The sequence below is a fragment of the Salvelinus sp. IW2-2015 genome, linkage group LG15, assembly GCF_002910315.2.
Source record: "Salvelinus sp. IW2-2015 linkage group LG15, ASM291031v2, whole genome shotgun sequence".
Classification (NCBI taxonomy): Eukaryota; Metazoa; Chordata; class Actinopteri; order Salmoniformes; family Salmonidae; genus Salvelinus; species Salvelinus sp. IW2-2015.
In genome coordinates, this window is record NC_036855.1 from 20,629,674 (window position 1) to 20,643,536 (window position 13,863).

At 38.8% G+C, this 13,863-nt stretch overlaps 1 protein-coding gene across 1 annotated transcript in view; it reads right to left on the bottom strand.

The window, feature by feature from the left end:
• Positions 1-465: 465 nt before the first annotated feature.
• LOC111973789 (leucine-rich repeat transmembrane neuronal protein 4) overlaps positions 466-13,863 on the bottom strand; it is a 63,285-nt gene continuing 49,887 nt past the window's right edge. The window contains exon 3 of the mRNA XM_024001201.2: positions 466-5,530. The gene's annotated coding sequence lies outside the window, so the exon portion shown is untranslated. The remainder of the gene's footprint in view (positions 5,531-13,863) is intronic.

A 13,863-nucleotide genomic window follows, 5' to 3' on the forward strand; every position in this document is an offset into this window, starting at 1 on the left:
ATCACTGAAGGCTTTGGATTGTGGCGAGTCTGAACGAGAGCAACTAGATCCACAAAAGGAATTTCTCCCCGTCTCCGTGGTGTAGCCAAATTCCTCATTAGATTTGAGGTTTTAGCTCCACACACACTCAAAAGAATAGAGCCCTGTTTAGCCTCATCTGTAATTCCATTTGCCAAAGAAAAGTGTCCCAACCTTTCCACATATTCTGTSCAGTCCTCGTTCTCTTCCACAAACTCAGCGATTGTCCCAAACATTGCCATTATAACGTCAACTTGTTCTTGGTCCTCATTAGTGATTTTCACTTGCTGCTGATTGTCACTGTCAGCGTTTCCCTTCAGCGGTGGCTGCTCTCAGTTGCTCATTAAGCTAGCTAGCTAACTGACTACCTCCACTGTTTCTTAGCTAGCTAGCGCATCGCCATGTAGATTAATACGTTTTATAAACTTGACAAGGAATGCCCACAAGCATTTTTATATTACTTTCCTTTATTTTCAACCTAAAAAATAAAAGGTGTACAGCCATGTACAAACGGTACCAATACAGCAAAACGATACAGCCCACGCAACATATGATAGTCGCCTTGTACAGATCCGACTCTGGGTGATGACCTCATCACAGGGGAAGGTCACGGTCAATGCCAATAATTACCATGCACACATGAATAGCAATCATACTATACTGCAGGTAAGTACAATACATATTCAATGTAATTATGTATAGTGTCCACACTAACACTAGGCAAGTCAGCTAAGAACAAATTCTTATGTACAATGACGGCCTACCAAAAGGCAAAAGGCCTCCTGTGGGGATGTGGGCTGGGATTTTTTTAAATTAATAAAATATAGGACAAAATGCACATCATGACAAGAGAGACACCACAACACTACATAAAGAGAGGCCGAAGACAACAAAGACATCACCCAAACAGTCAACAAATAGACATGCTCCATCATTAGAAATGAGTCAGTGCCACGGTACACATGATATTTCCACTGTGTGAAAATGGAACAATATGGGGGGAAACAAGGGACAGGCAGTAAAAAATAGAATCAATGATCTTATCTGCTCTTTCATTGTGTTACACATCTTCTCATACTGCTATTTTGCTTTGCTTTGAGATTCCATCATTTACAGTTCTTCATTGAACACTGATTCGGTGTATGATATGAGGAATCACCTCATTCTTAGCCTTTGTAGGGAATAAGATTGAATATATAAAACCATGGGATGATGTAGCTTACCCTTGACCCTGCAAACCAAGGCCAAGGCAAAGGACTGCTTTAGAGAAAAAACACCACCTGCTGAGAGAAGAGAGGAGTTTAAAAATAAACTGGGTGCAGGACAGATGCCATACTGGGTTTGTTCTGTCTGGAATGGCAAAGGTAATCTGAAAGTGTTGGCATAGCTGTCCCAAAACTCCCAAGGGAAATCAGGAGCTTTCACAGCTGCCCTGCCAACCTGCTTGAAGTCTTAACACAACTCCAAGATGACAATACCCAGTACACAGGAACAAAGGGGGCAAAGAAAAACTGAAGACCACTGTACTGAAGCACTACTTCATCTGTTACTGCTACGTCATCTAATCTCTTTATTTCTAAGATGTTAGTTATGTAATTTGCATGATACAAAGGACAAACAAAATAAAGGGGATTAAAAATCACAGATGCCACAACTGTAATTCTAAGAAGCACAAGATAAGTAGGCTACTGCAGAGATATACTGGATGGGAATGTGTGTCTTATAATGTAGGCCATGCAACTAAATGTACCTTCTGTTCTGAGCAAAAAATATTTATTCAAAAATTGTGTAGGATTTTAAGTTGCTTAACAGGAAACATCAACAGAGTGTTGGCCTAGCTTTCAGATTCTATGTAAATTCATGTTGACATGTTCCTAAAATGTTAAACACTTCCACAGGCATTGTACAAATCTGATCATCCGTGCAAGCCTGCACAAAATGTGTCTATGAATGCATCCTTAATATTATGCTTTGAATCACCTGTATTGGAGGTCACTCTTGGTTAGCGCACCATTTAAATGTAAAAACTTTTTGTCCCTTTTTCAAAAGGTTCAAGGCCTATTCTTCACCATCATGAGTGAAGTCAGGCTTCTCAGAGATGCCTCTCACACCACTGGACAATTTTCCTGAAGCAGAAGCAGAAGAAAAGGACGTAAGTCCAAATGATAAAAAGTGCTGTATGGCCTGGCTTACTTTTAATAGCTCTTAGGAGGAAGTAAAAAAAAAAAAACTTTATCCTTCCAAGAAGATAAAAAAGCAGGGTGAAAAATCTGCCTGGTCTCATAGACTAGACATAGTAAATATAAATCCGGGACACTCAAATTAGTATGATATGTTACATTTGGTATGGTTACATAATACAGAAGGTTACTTAAGGCAAAGAAAAAAATAGGGTGGTTGGTCGGGGTGGATGGTCAGAAGTATAACGCGAACGTCTAGCAACCCAAAGATTGCGACTTCGAATCTCATCATGGACAACTTTAGAAATGTACCTAATTAGCAACTACTTAGCATGTCAGCTAACCCTTCCCCAAGCTCTTTAACCTAGCTCCTAAACTTACCCCTATCCTTAACCCTAACCCGTAGTCTAGCCACCTAGCTAACATTAGGATTTCATAACATGTCATAAATTTTGCAAATTTGTAACATATTGTATGAATTGCAGTTAGTAAAATATTGTACAAATTGCAATTCATAACATATCATACAAATTGTAATTTGTAACATATCATTCGAAATGGATGATGGACATCCAAAAATGGATACATACCATAAGAAACATAAAATATCATACTAATTGGAGTGTCATGGATTTACGGTTACTAAGTTACGTCTACCCTTGAGTCGAGGTAGGAAAAATAACCAACTTTTCTTGCTATTGCAGCAAACTTTGCACTTCTAAAAATTAGGTCCACAGTCAGAAAATGGAGCAAATTGAAAATGATTAAGTCTCAGAAAGACAAAAACTGTTATTCTTGCATAGTCGAGAACAAAGACAAACCAGGATGTGGCAGCCTTGAAGAAAGTATTTCAGCGGAATTTAAGACTGAGAGAATCTCATTCTTCTCTCTTGATGATAGCGGTTATGCACTGTCAATGAATATTTCCCTGGGATGGGAATAACTCAGAGGGTGAAGAATAATTGGGAAATAAATGTTCTATGTATGCTACCCTGAGCATGCCACCGGATTGAGCTCAATCAGTGTATTTGATTGCTTTATAAAGTCAATAAATCCTCTTCAATACACTTTGCTTTTCATTATCTGAGTTTGAGTATGATGTGGAAAGGAGTCTCCTTCCTCACCATGCACACGAAAATCTCACAATTTACAAAAGCAAACGATACTGTTTAAAGATGTGACAATTAGGTAAATGGTGTTGCATCAGTTAATAATGACTTTACTTTGTTTAAATTATTCATACATTTTTCAGATCAGTGATGCTTTGATGCAGAACATTAAAAAAAAAAAGTTATCATTCAGCACTGTATTACTTGTGGTCAAGATTATCCCAAAACAGCACACTCTCAGACATGATAAGCAGTATAATTTCATGGTATGAAAATAAAAATGTAATCTCAGAAAATAAATGGTAAAAGTAATTTTAATGTTCACAGTAGTTTCTTCTTCAATGAGCATAAAAAACATTTGGTCAGAAAATCTATTGAAATATCATTTTATCGTGTGACGCCAGTTCAAGCTGATATTTTATATGGTTTAACAGAAATCAGGATAACATTTTCTTCAAACAGCAAGCCAATATTGCAAGGCCCCGACTTAACAAAATGTCAGTCACATTCTCATACCCAGCCTGCGAACCCAAATCAGGACATGTTCTAGTTCATCTGAACCTCAGATAAGGCTCCTCCTCTTCATGGGCAAATGGCCGTGTTCATGAAGCAGCCGAGACACTTTATTTGATAACTATTCATAGTATTGAACAGGTTCATTGGGTTTTTGTTATTACATGTGTCCTTGAAGTGGAGTATGAGRATGAACCACATCCAAAAGAGGCTCCTTGATGAAAACTGTAACAGTCACAGTAGACATTGGGGAAAAGGGATACAAAGATCTAATGCGTCACAGCTGGGGAGAGCAGACCGGCATCAATATTAGATAGTCTGGGTTAAGCTGTTACAACAGTTATCTCCACTATGAGTGAGTTGATCTCTGCTGCTGATCTCTAGGTGAATGTCATGATCTTTTGAGGTCACATAGTCAATTAATGGTCACATTAAAATGCTTCCCTTTCAGTAACTACACATGGTATGTGAGAGACAATCCTACAATTAGATTGACGATTGGCATGACATAAATATAAAATTGTCATTACATTAATCATGAAAATGCAATGATGATCATGATGAACAAATCCATATCAACACAATAACAAATATGTATTTCTGACAAGATATGTCAGCTGTAGGCTACACTTGACATGAAAACAATTAGTCTATTACTCATCAACGTTTTACTTTTTATATCTGGGAAACAAACAAAAAAAAACAAAAAAAATGCATTATAGTAAAATGAACATAAATAATACAAATATCCATTAATGTACCTCTGGAAAAGAAATGTAATCTGTACACTTGACATGAAAACGGTGTGCCCATCACTTACCAAGTTTTCCCTTGTTGTTGTGGGTAATTTAATTTGAGTGGCTCACTTCTTGAAATGAAATAGCTACGGGGACTGGAAAATCTGTAAGGCCTCTGACTGGCAGCATTATTAGAAAAAGCAGCATAAAACCTTTCAGCTCTGTTAGTCTTTAATTTGTTCTGCTATTCCATTGCTCACCCTACTGTTTCCCCAGATCTATTATTGCATTTTGTAGATAATGACTTACCTAAAACAGCGAAGGTGCCGAAACTGTGAGCAGTCAATAAGTTCAATAAGAGTAATGAATCATGTAATTTTTTATATTTCTCCCCATGATGCTGGAAACCATTTTAGAAGCAGAAGGAATGTGATAATGTAACTGGACTATATTCAATTACAATGGACATCAAAGGGTCAGCTATCTTGTAATATACTGTAACAGTACACTGCAATTTCCATTAATGAATATTTTCATTTTCATTAGTCAAGGTATATTCTGCGTTAGATAAATGTATTCTCTCCATTAACAACAGATTCTCCAGTCAGAATGTTCTTCCTCAGTGCAGATTTGTATCTGTTTCACTCATTATCTGCTGCGGTATACAGTACTGTAACAACACCATGCTCAGTAGCCTAGATGGAGAGGGCAGCGCTGGTATGGTCTCCCCATCTGCACAGGTCACAAGTCACWGTTGGAGGGAATGGGGGTCCGTGCGTATGAGCAAGGTGGTGGGCGCAGAGGGGAGACCAGCTGTATGACCTGTACTGCAGCCCGGTGGCCTCAGACAGCCCTGTGCCTGGGAGGGGGGCTCAAAGCCCATGTTGAGGTGCAGCACCCCTTGGGCCTGGCAGTAATCCACTACGGGCTGCTCATACCTGTTCAACGTCAGGGCACTCAACTGCTGTGGTACCTGAGAAAACAAAGGAAAAGTAGAAGGGGACGGAGAGAGAGTAAGATAAAAAAGAGCGGTTTAAACATTTTTCCTCTCAACTAGAGGATTTCTTTTTACGTTAGGGTGCAAAGTGAAATAGGCTGAAGTTTTACAGATAAATTGCATGCAAAAATCTGGTCTCAATTTATTTGGATAGTCTGGATAGTACATCTGTAGCAAGGGTAAGGGTTAAGGTTAGGGTTAGTAGATAGTTTGTTGAAATGTTAGTCTAGAGTTTTGAGGGATGTTAGTCTGTATTTGAGGGACAGGAATGGTTTTGCGCCAACATGTGTGAGAGGAACAGTATGCAGTGTGTGTCAGTTGTATCTCTTAGTGATTGAATTAGGGATGTTGAAATGAAAATCTGGCTTTATAAATCTGATCTTTGCATGCAATAGTTGTGGTATAATGCATGAAATACATTTAGATCACTGAGCTCATTTGTGCAAGGTAATAACTGAATTATCTCAATCTAAACACCAAAATGACATATGTATGTGCCACATTGCACGCAGGACCAAAAACTTGCATCAATAGTAAGAGAGTACCCACTCAGCTTAACTCAATTATACGCAAGATTAAAGCCTTAAGCAAGAGTGCATACATACTTGGTTTTACTCTTTTAAATGGAATCTTGACTCCATTAAGCAGAGGGCTCTTGTTACATTACAAGCGCTTGCTGATTCAAAGGCCTCTCTCTATGTACTACAGTGCTTTGAACTATGTACAATTACACAACGGGTGGGTCTAATCCTGAATGCTGATTGGTTAAAACCGCACTCCAGCCGGTGTCTATTCCACAAACTACCACCGGCTAAATCTATAACGTTAAAATGCCTATTTACTCTGTTCTATCTGACTGCGCAATCCACTGTCTCATCAGCCCAGCCAGGCAATTTATAAACTTGATCCACTATAAAAAGCATCTAGACATTACCTCACATATCTTTTAGACTAACATTTAGTCTGGACAGACAGACACAGACAGGCAGGCAGTGTTTCTCAGTCAGTCGAAATCATGAATCAGCTGGTATCATTTTTACAGATACATAAAGAAATGTCAATTGAAAAAAGGTCAAATGAAATAAAGTGCAGCTAGTTTTCAGTCTTTCCAGCTTCAATTTGAATGGATTGTGTTAGCTGTGTTGTTTGCTAGCTCCTCTGAACAACAATGTCCTGACGAAAGAGCACATTTTCTACACCAGGCGAAATCGCGCATCATTAGCTCATTGTTATGGATGTATCCAAATAAATGTCAATAGAAAAAAGCTTAAACAAACAAAATGCAGCTACTGTTGTTATTTTGGCTSCACTGTTTGACGTGACTGTCAGTTAGCCGTAGTTGGCTAGCTAGCAAGCAAGGAATAAGAACYTTGCCAGCCAGTATGGCAATAGAACATTTAGAACGAATGACTGGGTCGCTCACGTCCATAGATACAGAACAAAAAGACTGAACAACTGGGTTGCGTCTCTGGCAACCAAACCGATAGAACGAACGACCAGCCGGCTTGGGTAGCAACCCTAGATGTGTCGGGACTATATCTTGTCGAAGGATGAAATAGTATGAATTAATGAATGAATTAAATAAAAAATGTCATGAAAATATGTCAATCATTATTGGAATATGTTGCTAACCCTTTGTATAAAAGTGATAATGCCCTCGAAGCCAGTGTATGGAGGATATATTGGCACGGTTTGCCGGGCCTCGACTTTGTCTCGTGCCTAACAACACCTGTGCCAATATATTCTCCAAACAATAGCTTCTCGGGTATTATCACTTCATTAAAACAGATCAAATGGTATTAATGTGCCATTAAATATTGAAACTAATATCACAATATTTAACTGATTCTGTTAGTAGTACATACACACACATGCACACGCACGCATGCACACACACATAGACACACACACTCAAATCAAACTTTAGTTGTCACATGCGCCGAACACAAGTGTAGACCTTACCGTGAAATGCTTACTTACAAGCTCTTAACCAACAGTGCAGTTCAAGAAGAGTTAAGAAAATATTTACCAAATAAACTAAAGTAAAAAATAATAAAAAGTAACACAATAACATAACAATAATGAGGCTATATACAGGGGGTACTGTTACCGAGTCTGCGGGGGTACAGGTTAGAGGTAATTTGTACATGTAGGTAGGGGTGAAGTGACTATTCACAGATAATAAACAGCAAATAGCTGCAGTGTACAAAAAAAATGGAGGGGGGGGGGGGTCAATGTAATAGTCCGGTGGCCATTTGATTACACACTGTAAGCACTAACAGGAACTAAACAAAATATGTTAATCATTCGAAGCAACTATTGTACACTGCTTTTTTTTCTTCTTTTTTTTTTTTTTACTTCGGAGGTGTTCAGCCTTCCTTTTTAAAGACGCAATCCAGTAGAACTGAGCAGTCTCACAAGGGCCCCAGAACTGAATGAATCACATTATTATAGCATTGATTATCTCTTCCCCAGCTAAGCTCTCAAAAACATTTCTTTAAAAATCATACACAATTGTAAATCTGGATGTCTGAGTACTGAATATAAATACAATATCATCTCGATTTTGAATATTTCATTGGATTACAATGGGATTTTTTTCTATGAACTGATGGTGAAGGCTTCAGATATCTGTACTCAGAATTAGGTTATGTTGATTAAGCCGCACCTTCAACTAGAAATAAAAGGCCTAAGATATAAAGATATACAGTTGAAGTCGGAAGTTTACATACACTTAGGTTGGAGTCATTAAAACTCATTTTCAACCACTCCACAAATTTCTTGTTAACAAACTATAGTTTTGGCAAGTCGGTTAGGACATCTACTTTGTGCATGACACAAGTAATTTTTCCAACAATTGTTTACAGACAGATTATTTAATTTATAATTCACTGTATCACAATTGCAAAAATCGCTGAAGTTGGAGACTTTTAATTCCCTCACCAACTTTAAACATCAGCTATCTGAGCAGCTAACCGATCGCTGCAGCTGTACATAGTCCATCTGTAAATAGCCCACCCAATCTACCTACCTCCTCCCCATACTGTTTTATTTTATTTACTTTTCTGCTCTTTTGCACACCAGTATCTCTACTTGCACATCATCATCTGCTCATTTATCACTCCAGTGTTAATCTGCTAAATTGTAATTATCCGCTCCTATGGCCTATTTATTGCCTACCTCCTCATGCCTTTTGCACACACTGTATATAGACTTTCATTTTTTTCTACTGTGTCATTGACTTGTTTATTGTGTTATTGGCTTGTTTATTGTTTATTGTTTACTCCATGTGTAACTCTGTGTTGTTGTCTGTGTCACACTGCTTTGCTTTATCTTGGCCAGGTCGCAGTTGTAAGTGAGAACTTGTTCTCAACTAGCCTACCTGGTTAAATAAAGGTGAAATTTAAAAAAGAATTTAAAAAAAATTCAGTGGGTCAGAGGTTGACATACCCTAAGTTGACTGTGCCTTTGAAGAGCTTGGAAAATTCCAGAAAATGATATTATGGCCTTAGAAGCTTCTGATAGGCTAATTGACATKATTTGAGTCAATTGGAGGTGTACCTGTGGATGTATTTCAAGGCCTACCTTCAAACTSAGTGCCTCTTTGCTTGACATTATGGGAAAATCAAAAGAAATCAGCCAAGACCTCAGAAAAAAAATTGTAGACCTCCACAAGTCTGGTTGATCCTTGGGAGCAATTTCCAAACGCCTGAAGGTACCACGTTCATCTTTACAAACAATAGTACGCAAGTATAAACACCATGGGACCACGCAGCCGTCATACCGCTCAGGAAGGAGATGCATTTTGTCTCCTAGAGATAAACATACTTTGGTGTGAAAAGTGCAAATCAATGCCAGAACAACAGCAAAGGACATTGTGAAGATGCTGGAGGAAACGGGTACAAAAGTATCGATATCCACAGTAAAACGAATCCTGTATTGACATAACCTGTCACACCCTGGCCTTTGTTATATATATATTCTTGATTAGTTTAGTTAGGTCAGGGTGTGACATGGGGGAGGTTTGTGTGTTTTGTCTAGTTTAGGGTGTGTGTATTGTTTAGGGGGTTTTGTAGTATGTATGGGGTTGTGTTCAGTGTAGGTGTTTAGGAAAGTCTATGGTTGCCTGATTTGGTTCTCAATCAGAGACAGCTGGTTATTGTTGTCTCTGATTGGGAGCCATATTTAAGGCAGCCATAGGCTTTAGGTGTTTGTGGGTAATTGTCTATGTTGTACGTTTGTAGCTTGTGTGTGCACTTACGTTTATAGCTTCACGATCGTTTGTTGTTTTGTTTAGGTTTATAATAGTGTTCGTTTCGTGTTTTTCTTTATTCTCAAATAAAAGAGAATGTATTTTCCACACGTTGCGCCTTGGTCCACTTCTTCCACTCAAGACGATCGTGACATAACCTGAAAGTCCGCTCAGCAAGGAAGAAGCCACTGCTCCAAAATTGCCATAAAAAAGCCAGACTARGGTTTGCAACTGCACATTGGGACAAAGATTGTACTTTTTGGAGAAATGTCCTCTGATCTGATGAAACAAAAATAGAACTGTTTGGCCATAATGACCATCGTTATGTTTGGAGGAAAAAGGGGGAGGCTTGCAAGCCATCCCAACCGTGAAGCATGGGGGTGGCAGGATCATGTTGTGGGGGTGCTTTGCTGCAGGAGGGACTGGTACACTTCACAAAATAGATGGCATCATGTGGAAGAAAAATTATGTGGATATATTGAAGCAACATCTCAAGACATCAGTCAGGAAGTTAAAGCTTGGTTGCAAATGGGTCTTCCAAATGGACAATGACCCCAAGCATACTTCCAAAGTTGTGGCAAAATGGCTTAAGGACAACAAAGTCAAGGTATTGGAGTAACCATCACAAAGCCCTGACCTCAAACCTATAGAAAATTTGTGGGCAGAACTGATAAAGCGTGTGCGAGCAAGGAGGCCAACAAACCTGACTCAGTTACACCAGCTCTGTCAGCAGGAATGGGCCAAAATTCACCCAACTTATTGTGGGAAGCTTGTGGAAGGATACCCGAAACGTTTGACCCAAGTTAAACAATTTAAAGGCAATGCCACCAAATACTAACTGAGTGTATGTAAACTTCTGACCCACTGGGAATGTGATGAAAGAAATAAAAGCTGAAATAAATAATTCTCTCTACTATTATTCTGACATTTCACATTCTTAAAATAAAGTGGTGATCCTAACTGACCTAAGACAGGGAATTTTACTAGGATTAAATGTCAGGAATTTTGAAAAACTGAGTTCAAATGTATTTTCCTAAGGTGTATGTAAACTTCCGACTTCAACTGTGTACTTTACAATGTTGCTGTGGGTGTCAGGACATTTATTTATAATTTCATAGCCTCCTAAATCATGTGTTTACTTTGTTTCCAGTTTTCAAGTTCCTGAACCTAGCTTGATCTTTGGGGAACATAATATTCAGAATACCCAGAATGATAATGTGTTCAGTAGGGGTCTGTATCTATGGCTTCACACAAATTGTCAGCAGAATGACTAGTTTTAGGACAAAGTTTCCTAATTAGTGAAATTGGAAGAGGCAAATGTCTATGTGAAAACCTTTAAATTAGCTTATGGCCCTATTGTATTGAGCAAATTGCCCCTTTTCTCTGTTAACAACAACACTAAACAAGGTGAGGGCCATAGCTTAAAACAGCTCTTTGATGGTCTCCTGTTATTTTCTAGTTTCTAATACGATTGTATTCTGGCAACTCAGCAACTTGGTTTTCCCAACAGGACTGTGAACTTTTTAAGAGTGTTGAAAGACGTGCATCTGACCAATGTTTGTGCTCCTTTGTGAGAATAGATACATTACTTCATACTGTAACAGTTTGGAGGCAACTACCAGGGAGGGCTAGTGAACATACTTTGCTAACAGTTTGGCGACAAGGGCTTAAACTTGTTGCGATTGACCTAACTGATCAGAAGTCCTACATGTGTTCTGTGTCAAACTCAGTTTACAACCATAATCTGCACTCTAATCTCTATGCAGTAATGGTAAAGAACATTTTTAAACAGCATTTAGCTAAATGGGATTTAAGTTAAACCACATGACTCCTGTCCTCAAACACAACAACATCGGGACCTCTGCTCTAGGATCTATTCGAGCAATAACCAAGACAACACTGACCAGACAGTCTTTTTTTATTTTACTTTGTAATAGAGTGAGTGATATGATGTTGTCTTATGAAAACATCATCCAGTGTACTCCGTTTSAATATCCCCTTCCCTGCACCCCTTTCTGAAATAGCATTAAATCCAGGTCTGAGTGACGAATATTTAACAAATAAAAGGCTTTTTGGCTTCCTGGTTTGATTGTCCATCCAGGTTTAATCAGGAATATTGTGAATAGCTGGCTATTATGGTGGGGGCTTTTAAAGGCATGACTCATAGGGCTAGCGTAGCCTGGGCAACAGCCAACACCGTGCATTAAAGGCTGAATGTTGCAGACAGAGAAGTTTGCTTCAGGCCTCCTTGACATCTTCCCTCAACAGAACGTGGTCTTCTCCTATTCACATTTGCACACGGCAAAAACATAAATACTGCAAAAACATAAATAGGCCTACTCACTCTGGAAAACTCTAAATAGAACACCCTCGAAAATTCTCTCTATCTCTATTAATAGCTTTGAATATCACAGCCTGCCTCTCCTTTTTTATATATCAATTTAAGACATTTAATTTCAAAATTATTTGAGTGGGGTACCGCACATTTGTCTCCTTACACTGGCCAATAGGCTACTCTAATCCTTTAGTACACTGAATACTATATTCACTGGGCTTATCAAGATCTGTCCTATGTGATCATTACAAACCATATCAAATAACTAAATCCAAGCACTGGGGCGGCAGGTAGCCTAGAGGTTAGAGTGTTGGGCCAGAAAGGTTGCTGGATCAAATCCCTGAGCTGACTAAGGGAAAAATATGTTGTTCTCCCCCTGAACGAGGCAGTTAAACCACTGTTCCCTGGTAAGTCGTCATTGTAAATAAGAATTTGTTCTTAACTGACTTGCCTAGTTAAATAAATAAAAAACTACAAGTTGCATATTGTAGGCTATAGCAAGATTTGTTCACCAAAACTCAAACATTTTGCAGATAATCTGGAAGAAGAAAAGTTTGAAAATGTATTAGTTCGTGGCCCATATCCACAAAGTATCTTGGAGTAGGAGTACTGATCTAGGATCAGGTCCTCACCTGTCCATATAATCTTATCCATTATGATCTAAAAGGCTCAACTGATCCTAGATCAGCACTCCTACTCTGGGATCCTTTGAGGATTCGGACCTGGGATTTATTCACAATTCAAAGTAATAACAGTTGATCATTATATAAGAAGGAAATCATATTTCTGTAGCTCCATCTTATATGGACTTATACAAAAACCTGTCACTCATTCCCCCTTTCCCTAGTTGAAACGACAGATGTTAGAAGACTGAGGATACCTAGAAGTGCTGAGGATACCAAAGAGAACAGGCTATAAACACTTATGTCCCTGCGCACCGCAATTAATTCCATTTTCCAAGCTATTAGGTTTGGATTGCTTATCAAAGCATTCACTCAAGTCATTCCTTCTTTGCGCTGCTCTGAATTGGGGTCAGGCTGCAAAATAATCATTTCCCATTAGGAGACAGACAGCTGCAGCGTGCCAGCGTGGCACAGCCTCAATCTCAGCCAGCCATGGGTAGCATGAGCCCACGTTGGCATATTAACAACATCCTCAYGCTGGGCTTCTCCCTATCAGCTGGATAATTCACTCAGTGGTCTATGTGGCCTGAACACTGCAGAGAGCATGGCCAGGCTGCTATTATCATCTCTGGCCATTACATGGGCACTTAATGGCATACTAATGACCCAAGGGCCTTTTCTCTACTGCTTGCTTTCCATAGATAGAGAGTATAATGAAATTAAGGTGGTCTAATTAGAAAGATGATAAAGCTTGACTCGGCGTAGGACAAGAACGACCACAGAGGTTGGAACTTCACTAATTATCCCAGAATATCATGGTTCTGCTAACAATTCAGATTATAGTTGATAAGATGATAATCAGTAGGGCTGCATCCTATGAATCGAACTCAAATGATCTGCACTAATACATGCATTGACAACAATGCATGGTTTATGTTCAAGTCTAACATACACACAACCCATCTCAAGTAAGGATTATCAATTCACTACTTCAAAATTATTAGTAAACATTCTATTATACATAAATATCCATAACTAAACACTATAYTTGCTTTTGTCTGCCATCTTTCCAGTAGTTAAACTGCTTTGCAATAAGGAA